General features: G+C 47.1%; 42 non-coding genes across 42 annotated transcripts; 35 read left to right on the plus strand and 7 right to left on the minus strand.

Moving 5' to 3' along the window:
- Nucleotides 1-207: 207 nt before the first annotated feature.
- LOC140320510 (U2 spliceosomal RNA) lies at nt 208-398 on the plus strand. Its single transcript, XR_011918351.1, has one exon. It is a non-coding gene; the product is annotated as a U2 spliceosomal RNA (small nuclear RNA).
- Nucleotides 399-805: 407 nt separating this feature from the next.
- On the plus strand, nt 806-919 carry LOC140265745 (U5 spliceosomal RNA). Its single transcript, XR_011906441.1, has one exon. It is a non-coding gene; the product is annotated as a U5 spliceosomal RNA (small nuclear RNA).
- A 275-nt stretch (nt 920-1194) lies between these two features.
- LOC140266534 (U2 spliceosomal RNA) lies at nt 1195-1385 on the plus strand. The gene has a single exon (XR_011907156.1). It is a non-coding gene; the product is annotated as a U2 spliceosomal RNA (small nuclear RNA).
- Nucleotides 1386-1761: 376 nt separating this feature from the next.
- Nucleotides 1762-1875, plus strand: LOC140265686 (U5 spliceosomal RNA). Its single transcript, XR_011906388.1, has one exon. It is a non-coding gene; the product is annotated as a U5 spliceosomal RNA (small nuclear RNA).
- A 249-nt stretch (nt 1876-2124) lies between these two features.
- Nucleotides 2125-2315, plus strand: LOC140320402 (U2 spliceosomal RNA). Its single transcript, XR_011918254.1, has one exon. It is a non-coding gene; the product is annotated as a U2 spliceosomal RNA (small nuclear RNA).
- A 386-nt stretch (nt 2316-2701) lies between these two features.
- Nucleotides 2702-2815, plus strand: LOC140265661 (U5 spliceosomal RNA). Its single transcript, XR_011906365.1, has one exon. It is a non-coding gene; the product is annotated as a U5 spliceosomal RNA (small nuclear RNA).
- Nucleotides 2816-3064: 249 nt separating this feature from the next.
- Nucleotides 3065-3255, plus strand: LOC140320511 (U2 spliceosomal RNA). The gene has a single exon (XR_011918352.1). It is a non-coding gene; the product is annotated as a U2 spliceosomal RNA (small nuclear RNA).
- Nucleotides 3256-3662: 407 nt separating this feature from the next.
- LOC140265746 (U5 spliceosomal RNA) lies at nt 3663-3776 on the plus strand. The gene has a single exon (XR_011906442.1). It is a non-coding gene; the product is annotated as a U5 spliceosomal RNA (small nuclear RNA).
- A 267-nt stretch (nt 3777-4043) lies between these two features.
- On the plus strand, nt 4044-4234 carry LOC140266301 (U2 spliceosomal RNA). Its single transcript, XR_011906942.1, has one exon. It is a non-coding gene; the product is annotated as a U2 spliceosomal RNA (small nuclear RNA).
- A 409-nt stretch (nt 4235-4643) lies between these two features.
- LOC140321017 (U5 spliceosomal RNA) lies at nt 4644-4757 on the plus strand. The gene has a single exon (XR_011918780.1). It is a non-coding gene; the product is annotated as a U5 spliceosomal RNA (small nuclear RNA).
- A 249-nt stretch (nt 4758-5006) lies between these two features.
- LOC140266302 (U2 spliceosomal RNA) lies at nt 5007-5197 on the plus strand. Its single transcript, XR_011906943.1, has one exon. It is a non-coding gene; the product is annotated as a U2 spliceosomal RNA (small nuclear RNA).
- A 384-nt stretch (nt 5198-5581) lies between these two features.
- LOC140320867 (U5 spliceosomal RNA) lies at nt 5582-5695 on the plus strand. The gene has a single exon (XR_011918641.1). It is a non-coding gene; the product is annotated as a U5 spliceosomal RNA (small nuclear RNA).
- A 275-nt stretch (nt 5696-5970) lies between these two features.
- LOC140266461 (U2 spliceosomal RNA) lies at nt 5971-6161 on the plus strand. The gene has a single exon (XR_011907089.1). It is a non-coding gene; the product is annotated as a U2 spliceosomal RNA (small nuclear RNA).
- Nucleotides 6162-6545: 384 nt separating this feature from the next.
- LOC140320868 (U5 spliceosomal RNA) lies at nt 6546-6659 on the plus strand. The gene has a single exon (XR_011918642.1). It is a non-coding gene; the product is annotated as a U5 spliceosomal RNA (small nuclear RNA).
- A 275-nt stretch (nt 6660-6934) lies between these two features.
- LOC140266303 (U2 spliceosomal RNA) lies at nt 6935-7125 on the plus strand. Its single transcript, XR_011906944.1, has one exon. It is a non-coding gene; the product is annotated as a U2 spliceosomal RNA (small nuclear RNA).
- Nucleotides 7126-7534: 409 nt separating this feature from the next.
- Nucleotides 7535-7648, plus strand: LOC140320869 (U5 spliceosomal RNA). Its single transcript, XR_011918643.1, has one exon. It is a non-coding gene; the product is annotated as a U5 spliceosomal RNA (small nuclear RNA).
- A 275-nt stretch (nt 7649-7923) lies between these two features.
- Nucleotides 7924-8114, plus strand: LOC140266462 (U2 spliceosomal RNA). The gene has a single exon (XR_011907090.1). It is a non-coding gene; the product is annotated as a U2 spliceosomal RNA (small nuclear RNA).
- A 384-nt stretch (nt 8115-8498) lies between these two features.
- LOC140320870 (U5 spliceosomal RNA) lies at nt 8499-8612 on the plus strand. Its single transcript, XR_011918644.1, has one exon. It is a non-coding gene; the product is annotated as a U5 spliceosomal RNA (small nuclear RNA).
- Nucleotides 8613-8887: 275 nt separating this feature from the next.
- On the plus strand, nt 8888-9078 carry LOC140266304 (U2 spliceosomal RNA). Its single transcript, XR_011906945.1, has one exon. It is a non-coding gene; the product is annotated as a U2 spliceosomal RNA (small nuclear RNA).
- Nucleotides 9079-9487: 409 nt separating this feature from the next.
- LOC140321018 (U5 spliceosomal RNA) lies at nt 9488-9601 on the plus strand. The gene has a single exon (XR_011918781.1). It is a non-coding gene; the product is annotated as a U5 spliceosomal RNA (small nuclear RNA).
- Nucleotides 9602-9850: 249 nt separating this feature from the next.
- On the plus strand, nt 9851-10041 carry LOC140266466 (U2 spliceosomal RNA). Its single transcript, XR_011907094.1, has one exon. It is a non-coding gene; the product is annotated as a U2 spliceosomal RNA (small nuclear RNA).
- Nucleotides 10042-10450: 409 nt separating this feature from the next.
- LOC140320871 (U5 spliceosomal RNA) lies at nt 10451-10564 on the plus strand. Its single transcript, XR_011918645.1, has one exon. It is a non-coding gene; the product is annotated as a U5 spliceosomal RNA (small nuclear RNA).
- Nucleotides 10565-10839: 275 nt separating this feature from the next.
- LOC140320380 (U2 spliceosomal RNA) lies at nt 10840-11030 on the plus strand. Its single transcript, XR_011918234.1, has one exon. It is a non-coding gene; the product is annotated as a U2 spliceosomal RNA (small nuclear RNA).
- Nucleotides 11031-12909: 1879 nt separating this feature from the next.
- Nucleotides 12910-13073, minus strand: LOC140266475 (U1 spliceosomal RNA). Its single transcript, XR_011907102.1, has one exon. It is a non-coding gene; the product is annotated as a U1 spliceosomal RNA (small nuclear RNA).
- A 600-nt stretch (nt 13074-13673) lies between these two features.
- Nucleotides 13674-13837, minus strand: LOC140266322 (U1 spliceosomal RNA). Its single transcript, XR_011906962.1, has one exon. It is a non-coding gene; the product is annotated as a U1 spliceosomal RNA (small nuclear RNA).
- A 596-nt stretch (nt 13838-14433) lies between these two features.
- Nucleotides 14434-14597, minus strand: LOC140266334 (U1 spliceosomal RNA). Its single transcript, XR_011906973.1, has one exon. It is a non-coding gene; the product is annotated as a U1 spliceosomal RNA (small nuclear RNA).
- Nucleotides 14598-15198: 601 nt separating this feature from the next.
- Nucleotides 15199-15362, minus strand: LOC140266168 (U1 spliceosomal RNA). Its single transcript, XR_011906822.1, has one exon. It is a non-coding gene; the product is annotated as a U1 spliceosomal RNA (small nuclear RNA).
- Nucleotides 15363-15965: 603 nt separating this feature from the next.
- Nucleotides 15966-16129, minus strand: LOC140320570 (U1 spliceosomal RNA). Its single transcript, XR_011918405.1, has one exon. It is a non-coding gene; the product is annotated as a U1 spliceosomal RNA (small nuclear RNA).
- A 606-nt stretch (nt 16130-16735) lies between these two features.
- Nucleotides 16736-16899, minus strand: LOC140266346 (U1 spliceosomal RNA). Its single transcript, XR_011906984.1, has one exon. It is a non-coding gene; the product is annotated as a U1 spliceosomal RNA (small nuclear RNA).
- A 602-nt stretch (nt 16900-17501) lies between these two features.
- On the minus strand, nt 17502-17665 carry LOC140266135 (U1 spliceosomal RNA). Its single transcript, XR_011906792.1, has one exon. It is a non-coding gene; the product is annotated as a U1 spliceosomal RNA (small nuclear RNA).
- Nucleotides 17666-18519: 854 nt separating this feature from the next.
- Nucleotides 18520-18633, plus strand: LOC140266031 (U5 spliceosomal RNA). Its single transcript, XR_011906702.1, has one exon. It is a non-coding gene; the product is annotated as a U5 spliceosomal RNA (small nuclear RNA).
- Nucleotides 18634-18882: 249 nt separating this feature from the next.
- On the plus strand, nt 18883-19073 carry LOC140266305 (U2 spliceosomal RNA). Its single transcript, XR_011906946.1, has one exon. It is a non-coding gene; the product is annotated as a U2 spliceosomal RNA (small nuclear RNA).
- A 397-nt stretch (nt 19074-19470) lies between these two features.
- On the plus strand, nt 19471-19584 carry LOC140266071 (U5 spliceosomal RNA). Its single transcript, XR_011906740.1, has one exon. It is a non-coding gene; the product is annotated as a U5 spliceosomal RNA (small nuclear RNA).
- Nucleotides 19585-19859: 275 nt separating this feature from the next.
- LOC140320468 (U2 spliceosomal RNA) lies at nt 19860-20050 on the plus strand. The gene has a single exon (XR_011918315.1). It is a non-coding gene; the product is annotated as a U2 spliceosomal RNA (small nuclear RNA).
- Nucleotides 20051-20459: 409 nt separating this feature from the next.
- Nucleotides 20460-20573, plus strand: LOC140265587 (U5 spliceosomal RNA). The gene has a single exon (XR_011906298.1). It is a non-coding gene; the product is annotated as a U5 spliceosomal RNA (small nuclear RNA).
- A 267-nt stretch (nt 20574-20840) lies between these two features.
- On the plus strand, nt 20841-21031 carry LOC140320304 (U2 spliceosomal RNA). Its single transcript, XR_011918164.1, has one exon. It is a non-coding gene; the product is annotated as a U2 spliceosomal RNA (small nuclear RNA).
- A 409-nt stretch (nt 21032-21440) lies between these two features.
- LOC140320785 (U5 spliceosomal RNA) lies at nt 21441-21554 on the plus strand. Its single transcript, XR_011918566.1, has one exon. It is a non-coding gene; the product is annotated as a U5 spliceosomal RNA (small nuclear RNA).
- A 249-nt stretch (nt 21555-21803) lies between these two features.
- LOC140320417 (U2 spliceosomal RNA) lies at nt 21804-21994 on the plus strand. Its single transcript, XR_011918268.1, has one exon. It is a non-coding gene; the product is annotated as a U2 spliceosomal RNA (small nuclear RNA).
- A 3989-nt stretch (nt 21995-25983) lies between these two features.
- LOC140320872 (U5 spliceosomal RNA) lies at nt 25984-26097 on the plus strand. The gene has a single exon (XR_011918646.1). It is a non-coding gene; the product is annotated as a U5 spliceosomal RNA (small nuclear RNA).
- Nucleotides 26098-26372: 275 nt separating this feature from the next.
- LOC140266307 (U2 spliceosomal RNA) lies at nt 26373-26563 on the plus strand. The gene has a single exon (XR_011906947.1). It is a non-coding gene; the product is annotated as a U2 spliceosomal RNA (small nuclear RNA).
- A 386-nt stretch (nt 26564-26949) lies between these two features.
- Nucleotides 26950-27063, plus strand: LOC140265597 (U5 spliceosomal RNA). The gene has a single exon (XR_011906307.1). It is a non-coding gene; the product is annotated as a U5 spliceosomal RNA (small nuclear RNA).
- A 249-nt stretch (nt 27064-27312) lies between these two features.
- Nucleotides 27313-27495, plus strand: LOC140320519 (U2 spliceosomal RNA). Its single transcript, XR_011918358.1, has one exon. It is a non-coding gene; the product is annotated as a U2 spliceosomal RNA (small nuclear RNA).
- Nucleotides 27496-27617: the final 122 nt, after the last annotated feature.

Below are 27617 nucleotides of genomic sequence, written 5' to 3' on the forward strand. Positions count from 1 at the left end.
GAGTGACTTCCCTGAGTAGAGTCGCCTTACTTGTTGTGACTGTGCCGATCTTGCTTGAATGGTGCTCGCGGGAGTGCAAAGTTATACCATTTAAAAGGGCTGAAGAGTGCTCAGTGACTCTCTGGCCACCTATGGCCAAAGAAAGAACACCGCAACAAGTGCGCATTGTGCCAGGAAGGGCCCTCGGACGTGAACCAGTGGACAGTTATCGCTTCTCGGCCTTTTGGCTAAGATCAAGTGTAGTATCTGTTCTTATCAGTTTAATATCTGATATGTCCTCTATACGAGGACTACATATTAAATGGATTTTTAGGAACAGGAGTTGAAAAAGGAGCTTTCTCCGTTCACCCCAAGCATCGACCTGGTACTGCAGTGCTGCTGGGAACGGTATGCTCTTCTCTGCTCTTGTGAAAAAGCAAACAGTGGTGCAGGATGGAAGTTTCAGGGAGCGTAAGATGAAATTTTCTTTTAGTCTGCTGAGAAAAGGGAGTGAATGCGAGGCACTTTAACACGGCTCTGGGAGCGAGCCGAGTGCGGGCTAACCGGGAGAATTGCTTGAAAGAAACGCGACACCGAATGAGCGCTCAGAACAAAGCCTCAATACGGTGTTTCCCGTGGTGTTTGTGGCTGCCTTGTCTTTTGCACAGAGTAAAAGACAAGGCAGCCATCGAATAGGGCCCGATTGTTCCTACTTGGTCAGCTGAGGAGCAAGGGGGAGCAAGCGTCTCAACCAAGCAAAGCTCACCATGGGGAAGGTGGCTATGCCAACTGGCCTGGTGCCCTGCTCCCGCAGTGACGGATAATCGTACTCTGGTTTCTCTTCATAAAGTACAAGTCTTTCGCCTTTTACTAAAGACTTCCGTGGAGAGCAGCACTCATGAGTTGTTTCTATTTTTGGCAGGCTTTACCTTTGCGGGTGAAGCCCTTTCTGTCTGTGCAAAAGAAATCTTGTTCCTGTGCAGAGTGACTTCCCTGAGTAGATTCGCCTAACTTGTTGTGACTGTGCCGATGTTGCTTGAATGGTGCTTGCGGGAGTGCAAAGTTATACCATTTAAAAAGGCTGAAGAGTGCTCAGTGCAGCGGGTGGGCGGAGGTGCAAAGTGACTCTCTGGCCACCTATGGCCATAAAAAGAACACCGCGACAAGTGCGCATTGTGCCAGGAAGGGCCCTCGGACGTGAACCAGTGGACAGTTATCGCTTCTCGGCCTTTTGGCTAAGATCAAGTGTAGTATCTGTTCTTATCAGTTTAATATCTGATATGTCCTCTATACGAGGACTACATATTAAATGGATTTTTAGGAACAGGAGTTGAAAAAGGAGCTTGCTCCGTTCACTCCAAGCATCGACCCGGTACTGCAGTGCCGTTGGGAACGGTGCGCTCTTCTCTGCTCTTGTGAAAAAGCAAACAGTGGTGCAGGATGGAAGTTTCTTTTAGTCTGCTGAGAAAAGGGAGTGAATGCGAGGCAGACTTTAACATGGCTCTGGGAGCGAGCCGAGTGCGGGCTAACCGGGAGAATTGCTTGAAAGAAACGCGACACCGAATGAGCGCTCAGAACAAAGCCTCAATACGGTGTTTCCCGTGGTGTTTGTGGCTGCCTTGTCTTTTGCACAGAGTAAAAGACAAGGCAGCCATCGAATAGGGCCCGATTGTTCCTACTTGGTCAGCCGAGGAGCAAGCGTCTCAACCAAGCAAAGCTCACCATGGGGAAGGTGGCTATGCCAACTGGCCTGGTGCCCTGCTCCCGCAGTGACGGATAATCGTACTCTGGTTTCTCTTCATAACGTACAAGTCTTTCGCCTTTTACTAAAGACTTCCGTGGAGAGCAGCACTAATGAGTTGTTTCTGTTTTTGGCAGGCTTTACCTTTGCGGGTGAAGCCCTTTCTGTCTGTGCAAAAGAAATCTTGTTCCTGTGCACAGTGACTTCCCTGAGTAGAGTCGCCTTACTTGTTGTGACTGTGCCGATGTTGCTTGAATGGTGCTCGCGGGAGTGCAAAGTTATACCATTTAAAAGGGCTGAAGAGTACTCAGTGACTCTCTGGCAACCTATGGCCATAAAAAGAACACCGCGACAAGTGCGCATTGTGCCAGGAAGGGCCCTCGGACGTGAACCAGTGGACAGTTATCGCTTCTCGGCGTTTTGGCTAAGATCAAGTGTAGTATCTGTTCTTATCAGTTTAATATCTGATATGTCCTCTATACGAGGACTACATATTAAATGGATTTTTAGGAACAGGAGTTGAAAAAGGAGCTTGCTCCGTTCACTCCAAGCATTGATCCGGTACTGCAGTGCCGCTGGGAACGGTGCGCTCTTCTCTGCTCTTGTGAAAAAGCAAACAGTGGTGCAGGATGGAAGTTTCTTTTAGTCTGCTGAGAAAAGGAAGTGAATTCGAGGCAGACTTTAACACGGCTCTGGGAGCGAGCTGAGTGCGGGCTAACCGGGAGAATTGCTTGAAAGAAACGCGACACCGAATGAGCGCTCAGAACAAAGCCTCAATACGGTGTTTCCCGTGGTGTTTGTGGCTGCCTTGTCTTTTGCACAGAGTAAAAGACAAGGCAGACATCAAAAAGGGCCCGATTGTTCCTACTTGGGCAGCCGAGGAGCAAGGGGGAGCAAGCGTCTCAACCAAGCAAAGCTCACCATGGGGAAGGTGGCTATGCCAACTGGCCTGGTGCCCTGCTCCCGCAGTGACGGATAATCGTACTCTGGTTTCTCTTCATAACGTACAAGTCTTTCGCCTTTTACTAAAGACTTCCGTGGAGAGCAGCACTAATGAGTTGTTTCTATCTTTGGCAGGCTTTACCTTTGCGGGTGAAGCCCTTTCTGCATGTGCAAAAGAAATCTTGTTCCTGTGCAGAGTGACTTCCCTGAGTAGAGTCGCCTTACTTGTTGTGACTGTGCCGATCTTGCTTGAATGGTGCTCGCGGGAGTGCAAAGTTATACCATTTAAAAGGGCTGAAGAGTGCTCAGTGACTCTCTGGCCACCTATGGCCAAAGAAAGAACACCGCAACAAGTGCGCATTGTGCCAGGAAGGGCCCTCGGACGTGAACCAGTGGACAGTTATCGCTTCTCGGCCTTTTGGCTAAGATCAAGTGTAGTATCTGTTCTTATCAGTTTAATATCTGATATGTCCTCTATACGAGGACTACATATTAAATGGATTTTTAGGAACAGGAGTTGAAAAAGGAGCTTTCTCCGTTCACCCCAAGCATCGACCTGGTACTGCAGTGCTGCTGGGAACGGTATGCTCTTCTCTGCTCTTGTGAAAAAGCAAACAGTGGTGCAGGATGGAAGTTTCAGGGAGCGTAAGATGAAATTTTCTTTTAGTCTGCTGAGAAAAGGGAGTGAATGCGAGGCACTTTAACACGGCTCTGGGAGCGAGCCGAGTGCGGGCTAACCGGGAGAATTGCTTGAAAGAAACGCGACACCGAATGAGCGCTCAGAACAAAGCCTCAATACGGTGTTTCCCGTGGTGTTTGTGGCTGCCTTGTCTTTTGCACAGAGTAAAAGACAAGGCAGCCATCGAATAGGGCCCGATTGTTCCTACTTGGTCAGCTGAGGAGCAAGGGGGAGCAAGCGTCTCAACCAAGCAAAGCTCACCATGGGGAAGGTGGCTATGCCAACTGGCCTGGTGCCCTGCTCCCGCAGTGACGGATAATCGTACTCTGGTTTCTCTTCATAAAGTACAAGTCTTTCGCCTTTTACTAAAGACTTCCGTGGAGAGCAGCACTCATGAGTTGTTTCTATTTTTGGCAGGCTTTACCTTTGCGGGTGAAGCCCTTTCTGTCTGTGCAAAAGAAATCTTGTTCCTGTGCAGAGTGACTTCCCTGAGTAGAGTCGCCTTACTTGTTGTGACTGTGCCGATGTTGCTTGAATGGTGCTCGCGGGAGTGCAAAGTTATGCCATTTAAAAGGGCTGAAGAGTGCTCAGTGCAGCGGAGGTGCAAAGTGACTCTCTGGCCACCTATGGCCATAAAAAGAACACCGCGACAAGTGCGCATTGTGCCAGGAAGGGCCCTCGGACGTGAACCAGTGGACAGTTATCGCTTCTCGGCCTTTTGGCTAAGATCAAGTGTAGTATCTGTTCTTATCAGTTTAATATCTGATATGTCCTCTATACGAGGACTACATATTAAATGGATTTTTAGGAACAGGAGTTGAAAAAGGAGCTTGCTCCGTTCACTCCAAGCATCGACCCGGTACTGCAGTGCCGCTGGGAACGGTGCGCTCTTCTCTGCTCTTGTGAAAAAGCAAACAGTGGTGCAGGATGGAAGTTTCAGGGAGCCCAAGATGAAATTTTCTTTTAGTCTGCTGAGGAAAGGGAGTGAATGCGAGGCAGACTTTAACACGGCTCTGGGAGCGAGCCGAGTGCGGGCTAACCGGGAGAATTGCTTGAAAGAAACGCGACACCGAAGGAGCGCTCAGAACAAAGCCTCAATACGGTGTTTCCCGTGGTGTTTGTGGCTGCCTTGTCTTTTGCACAGAGTAAAAGACAAGGCAGCCATCGAATAGGGCCCGATTGCTCCTACTTGGGCAGCCGAGGAGCAAGGGGGAGCAAGCGTCTCAACCAAGAAAAGCTCACAATGGGGAAGGTGGCTATGCCAACTGGCCTGGTGCCCTGCTCCCGCAGTGACGGATAATCGTACTCTGGTTTCTCTTCATAACGTACAAGTCTTTCGCCTTTTACTAAAGACTTCCGTGGAGAGCAGCACTAATGAGTTGATTCTATTTTTGGCAGGCTTTACCTTTGCGGGTGAAGCCCTTTCTGTCTGTGCAAAAGAAATCTTGTTCCTGTGCAGAGTGACTTCCCTGAGTAGAGTCGCCTTACTTGTTGTGACTGTGCCGATGTTGCTTGAATGGTGCTCGCGGGAGTGCAAAGTTATACCATTTAAAAGGGTTGAAGAGTGCTCAGTGACTCTCTGGCCACCTATGGCCATAAAAAGAACACCGGGACAAGTGCGCATTGTGCCAGGAAGGGCCCTCGGACGTGAACCAGTGAACAGTTATCGCTTCTCGGCCTTTTGGCTAAGATCAAGTGTAGTATCTGTTCTTATCAGTTTAATATCTGATATGTCCTCTATACGAGGACTACATATTAAATGGATTTTTAGGAACAGGAGTTGAAAAAGGAGCTTGCTCCGTTCACTCCAAGCATCGACCCGGTACTGCAGTGCCGCTGGGAACGGTGCGCTCTTCTCTGCTCTTGTGAAAAAGCAAACAGTGGTGCAGGATGGAAGTTTCTTTTAGTCTGCTGAGAAAAGGGAGTGAATGCGAGGCAGACTTTAACACGGCTCTGGGAGCGAGCCGAGTGTGGGCAAACCGGGAATTGCTTGAAAGAAACGCGACACCGAATGAGCGCTCAGAACAAAGCCTCAATACGGTGTTTCCCGTGGTGTTTGTGGCTGCCTTGTCTTTTGCACAGAGTAAAAAACAAGGCAGCCATCGAATAGGGCCCGATTGTTCCTACTTGGTTAGCCGAGGAGCAAGGGGGAGCAAGCGTCTCAACCAAGCAAAGCTCACCACGGGGAAGGTGGCTATGCCAACTGGCCTGGTGCCCTGCTCCCGCAGTGACGGATAATCGTACTCTGGTTTCTCTTCATAACGTACAAGTCTTTCGCCTTTTACTAAAGACTTCCGTGGAGAGCAGCACTAATGAGTTGTTTCTATTTTTGGCAGGCTTTACCTTTGCGGGTGAAGCCCTTTCTGTCTGTGCAAAAGAAATCTTGTTCCTGTGCAGAGTAACTTCCCTGAGTAGAGTCGCCTTACTTGTTGTGACTGTGCCGATGTTGCTTGAATGGTGCTCGCGGGAGTGCAAAGTTATACCATTTAAAAGGGCTGAAGAGTGCTCAGTGCAGCAGGTGGGCGGAGGTGCAAAGTGACTCTCTGGCCACCTATGGCCATAAAAAGAACACCGCGACAAGTGCGCATTGTGCCAGGAAGGGCCCTCGGACGTGAACCAGTGGACAGTTATCGCTTCTCGGCCTTTTGGCTAAGATCAAGTGTAGTATCTGTTCTTATCAGTTTAATATCTGATATGTCCTCTATACGAGGACTACATATTAAATGGATTTTTAGGAACAGGAGTTGAAAAAGGAGCTTGCTCCGTTCACTCCAAGCATCGACCCGGTACTGCAGTGCCGCTGGGAACGGTGCGCTCTTGTCTGCTCTTGTGAAAAAGCAAACAGTGGTGCAGGATGGAAGTTTCTTTTAGTCTGCTGAGAAAAGGGAGTGAATGCGAGGCAGACTTTAACACGGCTCTGGGAGCGAGCCGAGTGTGGGCAAACCGAGAATTGCTTGAAAGAAACGCGACACCGAATGAGCGCTCAGAACAAAGCCTCAATACGGTGTTTCCCGTGGTGTTTGTGGCTGCCTTGTCTTTTGCACAGAGTAAAAAACAAGGCAGCCATCGAATAGGGCCCGATTGTTCCTACTTGGTTAGCCGAGGAGCAAGGGGGAGCAAGCGTCTCAACCAAGCAAAGCTCACCACGGGGAAGGTGGCTATGCCAACTGGCCTGGTGCCCTGCTCCCGCAGTGACGGATAATCGTACTCTGGTTTCTCTTCATAACGTACAAGTCTTTCGCCTTTTACTAAAGACTTCCGTGGAGAGCAGCACTAATGAGTTGTTTCTATTTTTGGCAGGCTTTACCTTTGCGGGTGAAGCCCTTTCTGTCTGTGCAAAAGAAATCTTGTTCCTGTGCAGAGTAACTTCCCTGAGTAGAGTCGCCTTACTTGTTGTGACTGTGCCGATGTTGCTTGAATGGTGCTCGCGGGAGTGCAAAGTTATACCATTTAAAAGGGCTGAAGAGTGCTCAGTGCAGCAGGTGGGCGGAGGTGCAAAGTGACTCTCTGGCCACCTATGGCCATAAAAAGAACACCGCGACAAGTGCGCATTGTGCCAGGAAGGGCCCTCGGACGTGAACCAGTGGACAGTTATCGCTTCTCGGCCTTTTGGCTAAGATCAAGTGTAGTATCTGTTCTTATCAGTTTAATATCTGATATGTCCTCTATACGAGGACTACATATTAAATGGATTTTTAGGAACAGGAGTTGAAAAAGGAGCTTGCTCCGTTCACTCCAAGCATCGACCCGGTACTGCAGTGCCGCTGGGAACGGTGCGCTCTTCTCTGCTCTTGTGAAAAAGCAAACAGTGGTGCAGGATGGAAGTTTCAGGGAGCCCAAGATGAAATTTTCTTTTAGTCTGCTGAGAAAAGGGAGTGAATGCGAGGCAGACTTTAACACGGCTCTGGGAGCGAGCCGAGTGCGGGCTAACCGGGAGAATTGCTTGAAAGAAACGCGACACCGAATGAGCGCTCAGAACAAAGCCTCAATACGGTGTTTCCCGTGGTGTTTGTGGCTGCCTTGTCTTTTGCACAGAGTAAAAGACAAGGCAGCCATCGAATCGGGCCCGATTGCTCCTACTTGGTCAGCCGAGGAGCAAGGGGGAGCAAGCGTCTCAACCAAGCAAAGCTCACCATGGGGAAGGTGGCTATGCCAACTGGCCTGGTGCCCTGCTCCCGCAGTGACGGATAATCGTACTCTGGTTTCTCTTCATAACGTACAAGTCTTTCGCCTTTTACTAAAGACTTCCGTGGAGAGCAGCACTAATGAGTTGTTTCTATTTTTGGCAGGCTTTACCTTTGCGGGTGAAGCCCTTTCTGTCTGTGCAAAAGAAATCTTGTTCCTGTGCAGAGTGACTTCCCTGAGTAGAGTCGCCTTACTTGTTGTGACTGTGCCGATGTTGCTTGAATGGTGCTTGCGGGAGTGCAAAGTTATACCATTTAAAAGGGCTGAAGAGTGCTCAGTGCAGCGGGTGGGCGGAGGTGCAAAGTGACTCCCTGGCCACCTATGGCCATAAAAAGAACACCGCGACAAGTGCGCATTGTGCCAGGAAGGGCCCTCGGACGTGAACCAGTGGACAGTTATCGCTTCTCGGCCTTTTGGCTAAGATCAAGTGTAGTATCTGTTCTTATCAGTTTAATATCTGATATGTCCTCTATACGAGGACTACATATTAAATGGATTTTTAGGAACAGGAGTTGAAAAAGGAGCTTGCTCCGTTCACTCCAAGCATCGACCCGGTACTGCAGTGCCGCTGGGAACGGTGCGCTCTTGTCTGCTCTTGTGAAAAAGCAAACAGTGGTGCAGGATGGAAGTTTCTTTTAGTCTGCTGAGAAAAGGGAGTGAATGCGAGGCAGACTTTAACACGGCTCTGGGAGCGAGCCGAGTGTGGGCAAACCGAGAATTGCTTGAAAGAAACGCGACACCGAATGAGCGCTCAGAACAAAGCCTCAATACGGTGTTTCCCGTGGTGTTTGTGGCTGCCTTGTCTTTTGCACAGAGTAAAAAACAAGGCAGCCATCGAATAGGGCCCGATTGTTCCTACTTGGTTAGCCGAGGAGCAAGGGGGAGCAAGCGTCTCAACCAAGCAAAGCTCACCACGGGGAAGGTGGCTATGCCAACTGGCCTGGTGCCCTGCTCCCGCAGTGACGGATAATCGTACTCTGGTTTCTCTTCATAACGTACAAGTCTTTCGCCTTTTACTAAAGACTTCCGTGGAGAGCAGCACTAATGAGTTGTTTCTATTTTTGGCAGGCTTTACCTTTGCGGGTGAAGCCCTTTCTGTCTGTGCAAAAGAAATCTTGTTCCTGTGCAGAGTAACTTCCCTGAGTAGAGTCGCCTTACTTGTTGTGACTGTGCCGATGTTGCTTGAATGGTGCTCGCGGGAGTGCAAAGTTATACCATTTAAAAGGGCTGAAGAGTGCTCAGTGCAGCAGGTGGGCGGAGGTGCAAAGTGACTCTCTGGCCACCTATGGCCATAAAAAGAACACCGCGACAAGTGCGCATTGTGCCAGGAAGGGCCCTCGGACGTGAACCAGTGGACAGTTATCGCTTCTCGGCCTTTTGGCTAAGATCAAGTGTAGTATCTGTTCTTATCAGTTTAATATCTGATATGTCCTCTATACGAGGACTACATATTAAATGGATTTTTAGGAACAGGAGTTGAAAAAGGAGCTTGCTCCGTTCACTCCAAGCATCGACCCGGTACTGCAGTGCCGCTGGGAACGGTGCGCTCTTCTCTGCTCTTGTGAAAAAGCAAACAGTGGTGCAGGATGGAAGTTTCAGGGAGCCCAAGATGAAATTTTCTTTTAGTCTGCTGAGAAAAGGGAGTGAATGCGAGGCAGACTTTAACACGGCTCTGGGAGCGAGCCGAGTGCGGGCTAACCGGGAGAATTGCTTGAAAGAAACGCGACACCGAATGAGCGCTCAGAACAAAGCCTCAATACGGTGTTTCCCGTGGTGTTTGTGGCTGCCTTGTCTTTTGCACAGAGTAAAAGACAAGGCAGCCATCGAATCGGGCCCGATTGCTCCTACTTGGGCAGCCGAGGAGCAAGGGGGAGCAAGCGTCTCAACCAAGAAAAGCTCACAATGGGGAAGGTGGCTATGCCAACTGGCCTGGTGCCCTGCTCCCGCAGTGACGGATAATCGTACTCTGGTTTCTCTTCATAACGTACAAGTCTTTCGCCTTTTACTAAAGACTTCCGTGGAGAGCAGCACTAATGAGTTGATTCTATTTTTGGCAGGCTTTACCTTTGCGGGTGAAGCCCTTTCTGTCTGTGCAAAAGAAATCTTGTTCCTGTGCAGAGTGACTTCCCTGAGTAGAGTCGCCTTACTTGTTGTGACTGTGCCGATGTTGCTTGAATGGTGCTCGCGGGAGTGCAAAGTTATACCATTTAAAAGGGCCGAAGAGTGCTCAGTGACTCTCTGGCAACCTATGGCCATAAAAAGAACACCGCGACAAGTGCGCATTGTGCCAGGAAGGGCCCTCGGACGTGAACCAGTGGACAGTTATCGCTTCTCGGCCTTTTGGCTAAGATCAAGTGTAGTATCTGTTCTTATCAGTTTAATATCTGATATGTCCTCTATACGAGGACTACATATTAAATGGATTTTTAGGAACAGGAGTTGAAAAAGGAGCTTGCTCCGTTCACTCCAAGCATTGACCCGGTACTGCAGTGCCGCTGGGAACGGTGCGCTCTTCTCTGCTCTTGTGAAAAAGCAAACAGTGGTGCAGGATGGAAGTTTCAGGGAGCCCAAGATGAAATTTTCTTTTAGTCTGCTGAGAAAAAGGAGTGAATGCTAGGCAGTCTTTAACGCGGCTCTGGGAGCGAGCCGGGTGCCAGCTAACCGGGAGAATTGCTTGAAAGAAACGCGACACCGAATGAGCGCTCAGAACAGAGCCTCAATACGGTGTTTCCCGTGGTGTTTGTGGCTGCCTTGTCTTTTGCAGAGAGTAAAAGACAAGGCAACCATCGAAAAGGGCCCGATTGTTCCTACTTGGTCAGCCGAGGAGCAAGGGGGAGCAAGCGTCTCAACCAAGCAAAGCTCACCATGGGGAAGGTGGCTATGCCAACTGGCCTGGTGCCCTGCTCCCGCAGTGACGGATAATCGTACTCTGGTTTCTCTTCATAACGTACAAGTCTTTCGCCTTTTACTAAAGACTTCCGTGGAGAGCAGCACTAATGAGTTGTTTCTATTTTTGGCAGGCTTTACCTTTGCGGGTGAAGCCCTTTCTGTCTGTGCAAAAGAAATCTTGTTCCTGTGCAGAGTGACTTCCCTGAGTAGAGTCGCCTTACTTGTTGTGACTGTGCCGATGTTGCTTGAATGGTGCTTGCGGGAGTGCAAAGTTATACCATTTAAAAGGGCTGAAGAGTGCTCAGTGCAGCGGGTGGGCGGAGGTGCAAAGTGACTCCCTGGCCACCTATGGCCATAAAAAGAACACCGCGACAAGTGCGCATTGTGCCAGGAAGGGCCCTCGGACGTGAACCAGTGGACAGTTATCGCTTCTCGGCCTTTTGGCTAAGATCAAGTGTAGTATCTGTTCTTATCAGTTTAATATCTGATATGTCCTCTATACGAGGACTACAGATTAAATGGATTTTTAGGAACAGGAGTTGAAAAAGGAGCTTGCTCCGTTCACTCCAAGCATCGACCCCGTACTGCAGTGCCGCTTGGAACGGTGCGCTCTTCTCTGCTCTTGTGAAAAAGCAAACAGTGGTGCAGGATGGAAGTTTCTTTTAGTCTGCTGAGAAAAGGGAGTGAATGCGAGGCAGACTTTAACACGGCTCTGGGAGTGTCTTTCGCCTTTTACTAAAGAATTCCGTGGAGAGCAGCACTAATGAGTTGTTTCTATTTTTGGATGGCTTTACCTTTGCGGGCTAAGTCTTTTCTGTTTGTGCAAAAGAAAATCATGTTGCTGTGCAGAGTGACTTCTCGGAGTAGAGTAGAGCCAAGTAGATTCTTATTTGTTGTTTCTCTATCTTTTGGTTAAGACTATGATTGCCTTCTCTGTGTCCTTGATTTTGTGCATGCTTTGGCATTAAGAACCTGTGCTTAAGAGGTATTTTTGTGCTTGATTAAAGTTTTCCAACTATATTGTAGTTAAAATTCTTTATCAAAATGTTTTTGGTTGTTTTTGCTTTCTTGCTCATTGCAGGTTGAAATACTGCAATGGCATTTGGAATTGCACCTGGAGGGTCCCCATCCAACAATGGCAAGACCCCCAGGGCTTCTAGGGCCTGAAACATCTCCCACCCATGATTGTCTTGCAGAAAAACAGAGGCTACATCCACTACCAGGGACAGCCGAAACTCTGCCGCGTGGGGAGCATGGGCATCTGTTGGACGCCTGCACAAAGGTATTTTGTCGCAAATGTAGAGAAATTGGTCACACCATCGAAGAGTGTACGAATGGCAGAAAGTGCAATCTCTGTGGAGAATAAAACCACCTCTTCAGAGATTGCCCAAAATCTTTTGCCAACAAGTTGAAATCCCTAAAAATACAGGAAGGAGGTGGAAATGGAGGGCAGTCAGAGGCAGTTGATGAGCTATTTAAAACAGCTAGGCTGGGAAATTCAAATTTACCACCAAAACCCCTGAATGGAGGACAGAAGTCAGGTGAGGCAGAAGACGGGGAGGGGCCTGCAGAAGCCCCACAAATGGAAAGCTCCTTTTAGGTTGAGGAAAGGCAAGGCAAGTTTATTTGTAGAGCACAATTCGTAAACAAAATTGCTTTACAGCTACATAAAATCACAAGAAGGCCAATAAAATAATTCCATAAAAGATAGAAAATAACTAATTAATTAACTTAAAAGCGAAGAGTGCAAATAAAATACTTTCAGTTGTCATGTGCACAGCTAAATAGAACTGTTTTAAAGTCTATTCTCTGAGCGGCAGAAAGCTAGTGCAGAGACCTGAGCACTGGACTAATATGGTGATATTTTCTGGTTCTAGTCAGGACTGAATGAACTGCTCTCCATCATTGGAGGCTTAAACTTTGATTAAAAGTAACCTATAAAAGCAATAGTTTGGCTTCTAATGACTGAAACAAAACCCAGAAGAGTGGAGCAGCAGCTACCCCGGAACTAAAACATTTGCAGATTAAAACAGTAAGGCTTTTCATTATCTTTCTGATCACTTCTTCTTTTAAACAACCAAGGAACTTGCAGCACAAACGTATTTCTTTCCCCTCCTCCCCATCTCTAAAGCCACACCCACACTGGGAAATTTCTCAGTTGAGGCAAACCCTCACGGCTGAGCGGCTGCATATCTCCAGTGCAGACATCCTGCAGCATTTGGCAAACCTTGCTAAACATCCACATCAGTGGTCACATGTCCTCTTTTTTCATTTTGTTCCTCCCCATCTCTAAGGCAATGTCCACCTGCCTGGGGTGACTGCACTGTATGACCTCACCTGACTGCGCAGCTGCATATCTTGTGTAGACATGCTGCAGCATTCAGCGTACCTTACTAAACATCCATTTTAAAGACGGCAAGGTGTTGCTAAAACAGTGACACAAGGTCAAAAAAGGGTAATGTAGACCAGAAATATTCATATTAAACAGCCAAATCAGGGGAAAGCGCGAACGCAGTCCCCCACTACCAGAAATTATGCAGTCGAGATTCCCACATTTGGGGAATTCGCAAGGGTCAGTACAGTCGGTGTGCAATGACTGAGCCTCACCTTGAGTGAACCACCTTCTTGATCATGGTGTCTCTCCTGCCAGGTAAGTATGAATTGGAAATGTCAGAGGCTGATACCTCTTTCCCAGGTGCCTCACTCGGCCAGACGGTGCTGCAACTTCAACTGTCTAATGTGCCATGCCAGCAGCAGCAGCTACCCCGAAACTAAAATGTTTGCAGATTAAACAGTAAGGCTTTTCATTATCTTTCTGATCACTTCTTCTTTTAAACAACCAAGGAACTTTCAGCACAAATGTATTTCTTTCCCCTCCTCCCCATCTCTAAAGCCACACCCACACTGGGAAATTTCTCAGTTGAGGCAAACCCTCACGGCTGGGCAGCTGCATATCTCCAGTGCAAACATGCTGCAGCATTTGGCAAACCTTGCTAAACATCCACTTCAGTGGTCACATGTCCTCTTTTATCATGTTGTTCCTCCCCATCTCTAAGGCAATGCCCACCTAACTGGGGTGACTGCACTGTATGACCTCACCTGACTGCGCAGCTGCATATCTGTTGTGTAGACATGCTGCAGCATTCAGCGTACCTTACTAAACATCTATTGTAAAGATGGCAAGGTGTTGCTAAAACAGTGACACAAGGTCAAAAAAGGGTAATGTAGACCAGAAATATTTATGTTAAACAGCCAAATCAGGGGAAAGCGCGAACGCAGTCCCCCACTACCAGAAATTATGCAGTCGAGATTCCCACATTTGGGGAATTCGCAAGGGTCAGTACAGTCGGTGTGCAATGACTGAGCCTCGCCTTGAGTGAACCACCTTCTTGATCATGGTGTCTCTCCTGCCAGGTAAGTATGAATTGGAAATGTCAGAGGCTGATACCTCTTTTTCAGGTGCCTCACTCGGCCGGACGGTGCTGCAACTTCAACTGTCTGGTGTGCCATGCCAGCAGCAGCAGCTACCCCGAAACTAAAATGTTTGCAGATTAAACAGTAAGGCTTTTCATTATCTTTCTGATCACTTCTTCTTTTAAACAACCAAGGAACTTGCAGCACAAATGTATTTCTTTCCCCTCCTCCCCATCTCTAAAGCCACACCCACCCACACTGGGAAATTTCTCAGTTGAGGCAAACTCTCACGGCTGCATATCTCCAGTGCAGACATGCTAGAGCATTAGGCAAACCGTGCTAAACATCCACTTCAGTGGTCACATGTCCACTTTTTTCATTTTGTTCCTCCCAATCTCTAAGGCAATGCCCACCTGCCTGGAGTGACTGCACTGTATGACCTCACCTGACTGCGCAGCTGCATATCTGTTGTGTAGACATGCTGCAGCATTCAGCATACCTTACTAAACATCCATTTTAAAGACGGCAAGGTGTTGCTAAAACAGTGACACAAGGTCATAAAAGGGTAATGTAGACCAGAAATATTCATGTTAAACAGCCAAATCAGGGGAAAGCGCGAACGCAGTCCCCCACTACCAGAAATTATGCAGTCGAGATTCCCACATTTGGGGAATTCGCAAGGGTCAGTACAGTCGGTGTGCAATGACTGAGCCTCGCCTTGAGTGAACCACCTTCTTGATCATGGTGTCTCTCCTGCCAGGTAAGTATGAGTTGGAAATGTCAGAGGCTGATACCTCTTTCCCAGGTGCCTCACTCGGCCGGACGGTGCTGCAACTTCAACTGTCAGGTGTGCCATGCCAGCAGCAGCAGCTACCCCGAAACTAAAACGTTTGCAGATTAAAACAGTAAGGCTTTTAATTATCTTTCTGATCACTTCTTCTTTTAAACAACCAAGGAACTTTCAGCACAAATGTATTTCTTTCCCCTCCTCCCCATCTCTAAAGCCACACCCACACTGGGAAATTTCTCAGTTGAGGCAAACCCTCACGGCTGGGCAGCTGCATATCTTCAGTGCAAACATGCTGCAGCATTAGGCAAACCGTGCTAAACATCCACTTCAGTGGTCACATGTCCACTTTTTTCATTTTGTTCCTCCCCATCTCTAAGGAAATGCCCACCTGCCTGGGATGACTGCACTGTATGACCTCACCTGACTGCGCAGCTGCATATCTGTTGTGTAGACATGCTGCAGCATTCAGCGTAACTTACTAAACATCCATTTTAAAGACGGCAAGGTGTTGCTAAAACAGTGACACAAGGTCAAAAAAGAGAATTTTAGATGAGATATACTGATGTTAAACAGCCAAATCAAGGGAAAGCGCGAACGCAGTTCCCCACTACCAGAAATTATGCAGTCGAGATTCCCACATTTGGGGAATTTGCAAGGGTCAGTACAGTCGGTGTGCAATGACTGAGCCTCGCCTTGAGTGATCCACCTTCTTGATCATGGTGTCTCTCCTGCCAGGTAAGTATGAGTTGGAAATGTCAGAGGCTGATACCTCTTTCCCAGGTGCCTCACTCGGCCGGACGGTGCTGCAACTTCAACTGTCTGGTGTGCCATGCCAGCAGCAGCAGCTACCCCGAAACTAAAACGTTTGCAGATTAAAACAGTAAGGCTTTTAATTATCTTTCTGATCACTTCTTCTTTTAAACAACCAAGGAACTTTCAGCACAAATGTATTTCTTTCCCCTCCTCCCCATCTCTAAAGCCACACCCACACTGGGAAATTTCTCAGTTGAGGCAAACCCTCACGGCTGGGCAGCTGCATATCTTCAGTGCAAACATGCTGCAGCATTAGGCAAACCGTGCTAAACATCCACTTCAGTGGTCACATGTCCACTTTTTTCATTTTGTTCCTCCCCATCTCTAAGGCAATGCCCACCTGCCTGGGGTGACTGCACTGTATGACCTCATCTGACAACTGCGCAGCTGCATATCTGTTGTGCAGACATGCTGCAGCATTCAGCGTACCTTACTAAACATCCATTTTAAAGATGGCAGGTGTTGCTAAAACAGTGACACAAGGTCATAAAAGGGTAATGCAGACCAGAAATATTCATGTTAAACAGCCAAATCAGGGGAAAGCGCGAACGCAGTCCCCCACTACCAGAAATTATGCAGTCGAGATTTCCACATTTGGGGAATTCGCAAGGGTCAGTACAGTCGGTGTGCAATGACTGAGCCTCGCCTTGAGTGAACCACCTTCTTGATCATGGTGTCTCTCCTGCCAAGTAAGTATGAGTTGGAAATGTCAGAGGCTGATACCTCTTTCCCAGGTGCCTCACTCGGCCGGACGGTGCTGCAACTTCAACTGTCTGGTGTGCCATGCCAGCAGCAGCTACCCCGAAACTAAAACGTTTGCAGATTAAAACAGTAAGGCTTTTCATTATCTTTCTGTTCATTTCTTCTTTTAAACGACCAAGGAACTTGCAGCACAAATGTATTTCTTTCCCCTCCTCCCCATCTCTAAAGCCACACCCACCCACACTGGGAAATTTTCTCAATTGAGGCAAACCCTCACGGCTGGGCAGCTGCATATCTCCAGTGCAGACATGCTGCAGCATTTGGCAAACCTTGCTAAACATCCACTTCGTTAGACACATGTCCTCTTTTTTCATTTTGTTCCTCCCCATCTCTAAGGCAATGCCCACCTGCCTGGGGTGACTGCACTGTATGACCTCACCTGACAACTGTGCAGCTGCATATCTGTTGTGTAGACATGCTGCAGCATTCAGCATACCTTACTAAACATCCATTTTAAAGACGGCAAGGTGTTGTTAAAACAGTGACACAAGGTCAAAAAAGGGAATTTTAGATGAGATATACTGATGTTAAACAGCCAAATCAGGGGAAAGCGCGAACGCAGTCCCCCACTACCAGAAATTATGCAGTCGAGATTCCCACATTTGGGGAATTCGCAAGGGTCAGTACAGTCGGTGTGCAATGACTGAGCCTCGCCTTGAGTGAACCACCTTCTTGATCATGGTGTCTCTCCTGCCAGGTAAGTATGAATTGGAAATGTCAGAGGCTGATACCTCTTTTTCAGGTGCCTCACTCGGCCGGACGGTGCTGCAACTTCAACTGTCTGGTGTGCCATGCCAGCAGCAGCAGCTACCCCGAAACTAAAATGTTTGCAGATTAAACAGTAAGGCTTTTCATTATCTTTCTGATCACTTCTTCTTTTAAACAACCAAGGAACTTGCAGCACAAATGTATTTCTTTCCCCTCCTCCCCATCTCTAAAGCAACACCCACACTGGCAAATTTCTCAGTTGAGGCAAACCCTCACGGCTGGGCAGCTGCATATCTCCAGTGCAGACCTGCTAGAGCATTAGGCAAACCGTGCTAAACTTCCACTTCAGTGGTCACATGTCCACTTTTTTAATTTTGTTCCTCCCCATCTCTAAGGCAATGCCCACCTGCCTGGGGTGACTGCACTGTATGACCTCACCTGACAACTGCGCAGCTGCATATCTGTTGTGCAGACATGCTGCAGCATTCAGCATACCTTACTAAACATCCATTTTAAAGACGGCAAGGTGTTATAAAACAGTGACACAAGGTCAAAAAAGGGAATTTTAGATGAGATATACTGATGTTCAACAGCCAAATCAGGGGAAAGCGCGAACGCAGTCCCCCACTATCAGATATTATGCAGTCGAGATTCCCACATTTGGGGAATTCGCAAGGGTCAGTACAGTCGGTGTGCAATGACTGAGCCTCGCCTTGAATGAACCACCTTCTTGATCATGGTGTCTCTCCTGCCAGGTAAGTATGAGTTGGAAATGTCAGAGGCTGATACCTCTTTCCCAGGTGCCTCACTCGGCCGGACGGTGCTGCAACTTCAACTGTCTGGTGTGCCATGCCAGCAGCAGCAGCTACCCCGAAACTAAAATGTTTGCAGATTAAAACAGTAAGGCTTTTCATTATCTTTCTGATCACTTCTTCTTTTAAACAACCAAGGAACTTGCAGCACAAATGTATTTCTTTCCCCTCCTCCCCATCTCTAAAGCCACACCCATCCACACTGGGAAATTTCTCAGTTGAGGCAAACCCTCACGGCTGGGCAGCTGCATATCTCCAGTGCAGACATGCTGCAGCATTAGGCAAACCTTGCTAAAGATCCACTTCAGTGGTCACATGTCCTCTTTTTTCATTTTGTTCCTCCCCATCTCTAAGGCAATGCCCACCTGCCTAGAGTGACTGCACTGTATGACCTCACCTGACAACTGCGCAGCTGCATATCTGTTGTGTCGACATGCTGCAGCATTTGGCAAACCTTGCTATCTTGCATATCTCCACTGCAGACAGACAACCAAGGAACTTGCAGCAAAAATGTATTTCTTTCAGCGCATCTCCAAGCATAACCGGGAGAATTGCTTGAAAGAAACGCGACACCGAATGAGCGCTCAGAACAAAGCCTCAATACGGTGTTTCCCGTGATTTTTGTGGCTGCCTTGTCTTTTGCACAGAGTAAAAGACAAGGCAGCCATCGAATAGGGCCCGATTGTTCCTACTTGGTCAGCCGAGGAGCAAGGGGGAGCAAGCGTCTCAACCAAGCAAAGCTCACCATGGGGAAGGTGGCTATGCCAACTGGCCTGGTGCCCTGCTCCCGCAGTGACGGATAATCGTACTCTGGTTTCTCTTCATAACGTACAAGTCATTCGCCTTTTACTAAAGACTTCCGTGGAGAGCAGCACTAATGAGTTGTTTCTATTTTTGGCAGGCTTTACCTTTGCGGGTGTAGCCCTTTCTGTCTGTGCAAAAGAAATCTTGTTCCTGTGCAGAGTGACTTCCCTGAGTAGAGTCGCCTTACTTGTTGTGACTGTGCCGATCTTGCTTGAATGGTGCTCGCGGGAGTGCAAAGTTATACCATTTAAAAGGGCTGAAGAGTGCTCAGTGACTCTCTGGCCACCTATGGCCAAAGAAAGAACACCGCAACAAGTGCGCATTGTGCCAGGAAGGGCCCTCGGACGTGAACCAGTGGACAGTTATCGCTTCTCGGCCTTTTGGCTAAGATCAAGTGTAGTATCTGTTCTTATCAGTTTAATATCTGATATGTCCTCTATACGAGGACTACATATTAAATGGATTTTTAGGAACAGGAGTTGAAAAAGGAGCTTGCTCCGTTCACTCCAAGCATCGACCCGGTACTGCAGTGCCGCTGGGAACGGTGCGCTCTTCTCTGCTCTTGTGAAAAAGCAAACAGTGGTGCAGGATGGAAGTTTCAGGGAGCCCAAGATGAAATTTTCTTTTAGTCTGCTGAGAAAAGGGAGTGAATGCGAGGCAGACTAACACGGCTCTGGGAGCGAGCCGAGTGCGGGCTAACCGGGAGAATTGCTTGAAAGAAACGCGACACCGAATGAGCGCTCAGAACAAAGACTCAATACGGTGTTTCCCGTGGTGTTTGTGGCTGCCTTGTCTTTTGCACAGAGTAAAAGACAAGGCAGCCATCGAATAGGGCCCGATTGTTCCTACTTGGTCAGCCGAGGAGCAAGCGTCTCAACCAAGCAAAGCTCACCATGGGGAAGGTGGCTATGCCAACTGGCCTGGTGCCCTGCTCCCGCAGTGACGGATAATCGTACTCTGGTTTCTCTTCATAACGTACAAGTCATTCGCCTTTTACTAAAGACTTCCGTGGAGAGCAGCACTCATGAGTTGTTTCTATTTTTGGCAGGCTTTACCTTTGCGGGTGAAGCCCTTTCTGTCTGTGCAAAAGAAATCTTGTTCCTGTGCAGAGTGACTTCCCTGAGTAGAGTCGCCTTACTTGTTGTGACTGTGCCGATGTTGCTTGAATGGTGCTCGCGGGAGTGCAAAGTTATACTATTTAAAAGTGCTGAAGAGTGCTCAGTGCAGCGGGTGGGCGGAGGTGCAAAGTGACTCTCTGGCCACCTATGGCCATAAAAAGAACACCGCGACAAGTGCGCATTGTGCCAGGAAGGGCCCTCGGACGTGAACCAGTGGACAGTTATCGCTTCTCGGCCTTTTGGCTAAGATCAAGTGTAGTATCTGTTCTTATCAGTTTAATATCTGATATGTCCTCTATACGAGGACTACATATTAAATGGATTTTTAGGAACAGGAGTTGAAAAAGGAGCTTCCTCCGTTCACTCCAAGCATCGACCTGGTACTGCAGTGCCCCTGGGAACAGTGCGCTCTTCTCTGCTCTTGTGAAAAAGCAAACAGTGGTGCAGGATGGAAGTTTCAGAGAGCCCACGATGAAATTTTCTTTTAGTCTGCTGAGAAAAGGGAGTGAATGCCAGGCAGACTTTAACACGGCTCTGGGAGCGAGCCGAGTGCGGGCTAACCGGGAGAATTGCTTGAAAGAAACGCGACACCGAATGAGCGCTCAGAACAAAGCCTCAATACGGTGTTTCCCGTGGTGTTTGTGGCTGCCTTGTCTTTTGCACAGAGTAAAAGACAAGGCAGCCATCGAATAGGGCCCGATTGTTCCTACTTGGTCAGCTGAGGAGCAAGGGGGAGCAAGCGTCTCAACCAAGCAAAGCTCACCATGGGGAAGGTGGCTATGCCAACTGGCCTGGTGCCCTGCTCCCGCAGTGACGGATAATCGTACTCTGGTTCCTCTTCATAACGTACAAGTCTTTCGCCTTTTACTAAAGACTTCCGTGGAGAGCAGCACTCATGAGTTGTTTCTATTTTTGGCAGGCTTTACCTTTGCGGGTGAAGCCCTTTCTGTCTGTGCAAAAGAAATCTTGTTCCTGTGCAGAGTGACTTCCCTGAGTAGAGTCGCCTTACTTGTTGTGACTGTGCCGATGTTGCTTGAATGGTGCTCGCGGGAGTGCAAAGTTATGCCATTTAAAAGGGCTGAAGAGTGCTCAGTGCAGCGGAGGTGCAAAGTGACTCTCTGGCCACCTATGGCCATAAAAAGAACACCGCGACAAGTGCGCATTGTGCCAGGAAGGGCCCTCGGACGTGAACCAGTGGACAGTTATCGCTTCTCGGCCTTTTGGCTAAGATCAAGTGTAGTATCTGTTCTTATCAGTTTAATATCTGATATGTCCTCTATACGAGGACTACATATTAAATGGATTTTTAGGAACAGGAGTTGAAAAAGGAGCTTGCTCCGTTCACTCCAAGCATCGACCCGGTACCGCGGTGCCGCTGGGAACGGTGCGCTCTTCTCTGCTCTTGTGAAAAAGCAAACAGTGGTGCAGGATGGAAGTTTCAGGGAGCCCAAGATGAAATTTTCTTTTAGTCTGCTGAGAAAAGGGAGTGAATGCGAGGCAGACTTTAACACGGCTCTGGGAAAGAGCCGATTGCGGGCTAACCGGGAGAATTGCTTGAAAGAAACGTGACACTGAATGAGCGCTCAGAACAAAGCCTCAATACGGTGTTTCCCGTGGTGTTTGTGGCTGCCTTGTCTTTTGCACAGAGTAAAAGACAAGGCAGCCATCGAATAGGGCCCGATTGTTCCTACTTGGTCAGCCGAGGAGCAAGGGGGAGCAAGCGTCTCAACCAAGCAAAGCTCACCATGGGGAAGGTGGCTATGACAACTGGCCTGGTGCCCTGCTCCCGCAGTGACGGATAATCGTACTCTGGTTTCTCTTCATAACGTACAAGTCTTTCGCCTTTTACTAAAGACTTCCGTGGAGAGCAGCACTAATGAGTTGTTTCTATTTTTGGCAGGCTTTACCTTTGCGGGTGATGCCCTTTCTGTCTGTGCAAGAGAAATCTTTTTCCTGTGCAGAGTGACTTCCCTGAGTAGATTCGCCTAACTTGTTGTGACTGTGCCGATGTTGCTTGAATGGTGCTCGCGGGAGTGCAAAGTTATACCATTTAAAAGGGCTGAAGAGTGCTCAGTGACTCTCTGGCCACCTATGGCCATAAAAAGAACACCGCGACAAGTGCGCATTGTGCCAGGAAGGGCCCTCGGACGTGAACCAGTGGACAGTTATCGCTTCTCGGCCTTTTGGCTAAGATCAAGTGTAGTATCTGTTCTTATCAGTTTAATATATGATATGTCCTCTATACGAGGACTACATATTAAATGGATTTTTAGGAACAGGAGTTGAAAAAGGAGCTTGCTCCGTTCACTCCAAGCATCGACCCGGTACTGCAGTGCCGTTGGGAACGGTGCGCTCTTCTCTGCTCTTGTGAAAAAGCAAACAGTGGTGCAGGATGGAAGTTTCTTTTAGTCTGCTGAGAAAAGGGAGTGAATGCGAGGCAGACTTTAACATGGCTCTGGGAGCGAGCCGAGTGCGGGCTAACTAGGAGAATTGCTTGAAAGTTGTAGTCTTACACACTTCTCTGCGGCTTCCCACCTGATGCTGCCCCCCCCTCAATCAAAAAACACAAAAGGAGCAAATCCTCTTGTGCAAAAAAAATTTAAAACAAAAACTTTAACTGAACAAAAACATCAAACTATTAAATGTGGTTTGCTGAATATTAGATCTCTCCCTTTGAAGTCTCTGTTAGTGAATGATTTGATTTGTGATCATCATATTGATATATTTTGTCTTACAGAAACCTGGCTGCAGCAGGAGGATCATGTTAGCATTAATGAATCAACTCCCTCTGACTATTTAAATGTTCATGTTCCTAGAACCACAGGTAGAGGAGGAGGAGTGGCAGCTATCTTCAGATCAGGGTTACTAATCAGTCCTAGACCCAAGATTAGTTTTAGCTCTTTTGAATCTCTGATTCTCAGTTTTTCCCACCCAAAGTGGAAATCACAAAAACCTCTTGTGTTTGTTGTTGTGTATCGTCCACCTGGCCCTTATTCTGAGTTTCTGTCTGAATTCTCAGAGTTTTTATCCCAGTTAGTGCTGAGTACAGATAAAGTCATTGTAGTGGGTGACTTTAATATTCATGTAGATGTTGAAAATGACAGCCTAAATATTAACTTTAATTCTATATTAGACTCTATTGGATTTTCTCAAAGTGTTCACAGACCTACTCACTGCCTTAATCATACCCTTGACCTTGTGCTGACTTATGGCATTGAGAGTGAACAGTTAACAGTGTTTCCTCATAACCCTGTCTTGTCTGACCATTTTTTAATAACTTTTGAATTTACATTACTTGACTACACGGTTTCTGAGAAGAATTCTACATATAGAAGGTGTCTGTCAGAGAATGCTGTAACCAGATTTAAAGAGTTGATTTCATCATCCTTTTCTTCACTGCCATGTGCTGATATGACACAGGATGGCTACCTAAATTTTACTCCAGTAGAACTTGACTCTCTTGTTGACAGCACTACAGCTTCAATGCGTACAACACTGGACAATGTTGCCCCTCTGAAAAGGAAGGTAATCAGTCAGAAGAGGTTGGCTCCTTGGTATAATTCACAGCTGCGTGCGTTAAAGCAGACTGCAAGAAAGCTGGAGAGACAGTGGCGTTCCTCTAATTTAGAAGAGTCTCAATTAGTCTGGAAAGATAGTTTAATAACGTATAAGAAAGCACTTCGTAAAGCTAGAACTGCGTATTATTCATTATTGATAGAAGAGAATAAGAATAATCCCAGGTTTCTTTTCAGCACTGTTGCCAGACTGACAAAGACTCCGAGCTCTGTTGAGCCATGTATTCCTTTAACTCTCAGCAGTGATGATTTCATGAGATTCTTCATCAATAAAATTGTTTCTATCAGAGAGAAGATTAATGGAATCCTTCCCATTATTATCACTGATGTATCATCAAGTAGAGCAGCTTTAGAAGTATCTTTCGAACCTGAATTGTATTTAGACAGCTTCTGTCCAGTTGATCTTTCTGAGCTAACAACAGCAATAGTCTCTTCTAAACCATCAACTTGTATGTTAGACCCAATCCCAACCAGACTGTTCAAGGAGGTTTTCCCCTTAATTGACACTTCCATATTGGATTTGATCAATCGGTCTTTGTTGATAGGATATGTACCTCAGACTTTTAAGGTTGCTGTAATTAAACCTTTACTTAAAAAACCTACTCTTGATTCAGAAGTGTTGGCTAATTATCGACCTATATCCAATCTCCCTTTTTTGTCCAAAGTTCTTGAAAAAATAGTTGCAGTTCAACTTTGTGATCATTTACATAGAAATAATCTGTTTGAAGAGTTTCAGTCAGGATTCAGAGTGCATCATAGCACAGAAACGGCACTGGTGAAAGTTACCAATGATCTCCTGTTAGCTTCTGATAGCGGACTTGTTTCTGTGCTTGTCCTGTTGGATCTCAGTGCTGCATTTGATACGATCGATCACAGCATTCTGTTACAGAGACTTGAACATGTTATTGGGATTAAAGGAACTGCATTAGGCTGGTTTAAGTCATATTTATCTGATAGATTCCAGTTTGTTCTTGTAAATGAGGAATCTTCCTCACACGTTGGAGTAAGTCATGGAGTTCCTCAGGGTTCTGTGCTTGGACCGATTCTTTTTACTTTATACATGCTTCCATTAGGTAACATTATCAGACAGCATGGCATAAATTTCCATTGTTATGCTGATGATACTCAGCTGTACTTATCTATGAAACCAGATGAAACCTACAGGTTGGTCAGGCTACAAGCCTGTCTTAAAGACATAAAGACCTGGATGACTCAGAACTGTCTGCTTTTAAATTCAGACAAAACTGAAGTTGTTCTCTTTGGACCTGAGCGCTTCAGGGAGAAATTGTCTAGTTATATAGTTACTCTAGATGGTATTTCCTTGGCTTCTAGTTCTACAGTGAGGAACCTTGGAGTTATTTTTGACCAGAATTTATCATTTGACGCACATATAAAACTGGTTTCTAGGACTGCCTTCTTTCACCTTCGTAATATTGCCAAAATCAGGAACATCCTGTCTCAAGGTGATGCAGAGAAACTAGTTCATGCATTTGTTACTTCAAGATTGGACTACTGTAATTCCTTATTATTGGGCTGTCCCACATATTCTCTGAAAAGCCTCCAGCTGATCCAAAATGCTGCAGCCAGAGTTCTGATGAGAACTAACAGGAGAGATCATGTTTCTCCAGTTTTAGCTTCTCTTCATTGGCTCCCTGTTAAATTCAGAATAGAATTTAAGATTCTTCTCCTCACATATAAAGCTCTTACTGACCGAACTCCATCATATCTTAAAGATCTCATTGTACAATATTTTCCTAACAGAGCACTTCGCTCCCAAACTGCAGGTTTACTTGTTGTTCCCAGAGTTTCTAAAAGTAGAATGGGAGGTAGAGCCTTCAGTTATCAGGCCCCTCTCTTGTGGAATAAGCTGCCAGTAAATGTCCGGGAAGCAGACACCCTTTCCACTTTTAAGATTAGGCTTAAAACTTTTCTTTTCGATAAAGCTTATAGTTAGGGATGGCTCAGGTAATCCTGAAACATCCCATAGTTAAGCTGCTATAGGCTTAGACTGCTGGGGGACCTCATCTGTCACACCTTTCCTCACTTTGCTCTCTTTTTCCCCCTGTTTAATTTCAAAATTGATTTTATGTACATGTGACATTATTGTGGTTATTAACCTATGTTTCCCTGTTCCAACAGATATCCTTTGAATGGCGTTATGGTGTTTTTCCCCCCTCTTTTCCCTCTTTTCTGTCTTCTCAAACCCCAGCTGGTCGAGGCGGATGGCCACCCTTCCTGAGTCTGGTTCTGCCAGAGGTTTCTTCCTGTTAAAAGGGAGTCGTTCCTTTCCACAGTTGCCACAGGCACGCTCAGGACGGGAGATTGGACTGAAGACACATTTCGGTGCAATCTGTTGGTTTCCTTAGCTAGGATATTATTTTTTGAATTGGCTCTATATGAATTAATTGGATTATGATTACAATGAATTGAATTCCAATTGGCTTGAATTGGACTATATTACTTAAGTGCCTTGAGATGACAATTGTTGTAATCTGGCGCTATATAAATAAAATTGAATTGAATTGAATTGAATTGAAAGAAACGCGACACCGAATGAGCGCTCAGAACAAAGCCTCAATACGGTGTTTCCCGTGGTGTTTGTGGCTGCCTTGTCTTTTGCACAGAGTAAAAGACAAGGCAGCCATCGAATAGGGCCCGATTGTTCCTACTTGGTCAGCCGAGGAGCAAGCGTCTCAACCAAGCAAAGCTCACCATGGGGAAGGTGGCTATGCCAACTGGCCTGGTGCCCTGCTCCCGCAGTGACGGATAATCGTACTCTGGTTTCTCTTCATAACGTACAAGTCTTTCGCCTTTTACTAAAGACTTCCGTGGAGAGCAGCACTAATGAGTTGTTTCTATTTTTGGCAGGCTTTACCTTTGCGGGTGAAGCCCTTTCTGTCTGTGCAAAAGAAATCTTGTTCCTGTGCAGAGTGACTTCCCTGAGTAGAGTCGCCTTACTTGTTGTGACTGTGCCGATGTTGCTTGAATGGTGCTCGCGGGAGTGCAAAGTTATACCATTTAAAAGGGCTGAAGGGTGCTCAGTGCAGCGGGTGGGCGGAGGTGCAAAGTGACTCTCTGGCCACCTATGGCCATAAAAAGAACACCGCGACAAGTGCGCATTGTGCCAGGAAGGGCCCTCGGACGTGAACCAGTGGACAGTTATCGCTTCTCGGCCTTTTGGCTAAGATCAAGTGTAGTATCTGTTCTTATCAGTTTAATATCTGATATGTCCTCTATACGAGGACTACATATTAAATGGATTTTTAGGAACAGGAGTTGAAAAAGGAGCTTGCTCCGTTCACTCCAAGCATCGACCCGGTACTGCAGTGCCGCTGGGAACGGTGCGCTCTTCTCTGCCCTTGTGAAAAAGCAAACAGTGGTGCAGGATGGAAGTTTCTTTTAGTCTGCTGAGAAAAGGGAGTGAATGCGAGGCAGACTTTAACACGGCTCTGGGAGCGAGCCGAATGCGGGCTAACCGGGAGAATTGCTTGAAAGAAACGCGACACCGAATGAGCGCTCAGAACAAAGCCTCAATACGGTGTTTCCCGTGGTGTTTGTGGCTGCCTTGTCTTTTGCACAGAGTAAAAGACAAGGCAGACATCGAATAGGGCCCGATTGTTCCTACTTGGTCAGCCGAGTAGCAAGGGGGAGCAAGCGTCTCAACCAAGCAAAGCTCACCATGGGGAAGGTGGCTATGCCAACTGGCCTGGTGCCCTGCTCCCGCAGTGACGGTTAATCGTACTCTGGTTTCTCTTCATAGCGTACAAGTCTTTCGCCTTTTACTAAAGACTTCCGTGGAGAGCAGCACTAATGAGTTGTTTCTATTTTTGGCAGGCTTTACCTTTGCGGGTGAAGCCCTTTCTGTCTGTGCAAAAGAAATCTTTTTCCTGTGCACAGTGACTTCCCTGAGTAGAGTCGCCTTACTTGTTGTGACTGTGCCGATGTTGCTTGAATGGTGCTCGCGGGAGTGCAAAGTTATACCATTTAAAAGGGCCGAAGAGTACTCAGTGACTCTCTGGCAACCTATGGCCATAAAAAGAACACCGCGACAAGTGCGCATTGTGCCAGGAAGGGCCCTCGGACGTGAACCAGTGGACAGTTATCGCTTCTCGGCGTTTTGGCTAAGATCAAGTGTAGTATCTGTTCTTATCAGTTTAATATCTGATATGTCCTCTATACGAGGACTACATATTAAATGGATTTTTAGGAACAGGAGTTGAAAAAGGAGCTTGCTCCGTTCACTCCAAGCATTGACCCGGTACTGCTGGGAGCGGTGCGCTCTTCTCTGCTCTTGTGAAAAAGCAAACAGTGGTGCAGGATGGAAGTTTCTTTTAGTCTGCTGAGAAAAAGGAGTGAATGCGAGGCAGACTTTAACTCTGGGAGCGAGCCGGGTGCCAGCTAACCGG

Source organism: Leuresthes tenuis, unplaced genomic scaffold (assembly GCF_036924035.1).
Source record: "Leuresthes tenuis unplaced genomic scaffold, fLeuTen1.0.hap1 SCAF_12, whole genome shotgun sequence".
Classification (NCBI taxonomy): Eukaryota; Metazoa; Chordata; class Actinopteri; order Atheriniformes; family Atherinopsidae; genus Leuresthes; species Leuresthes tenuis.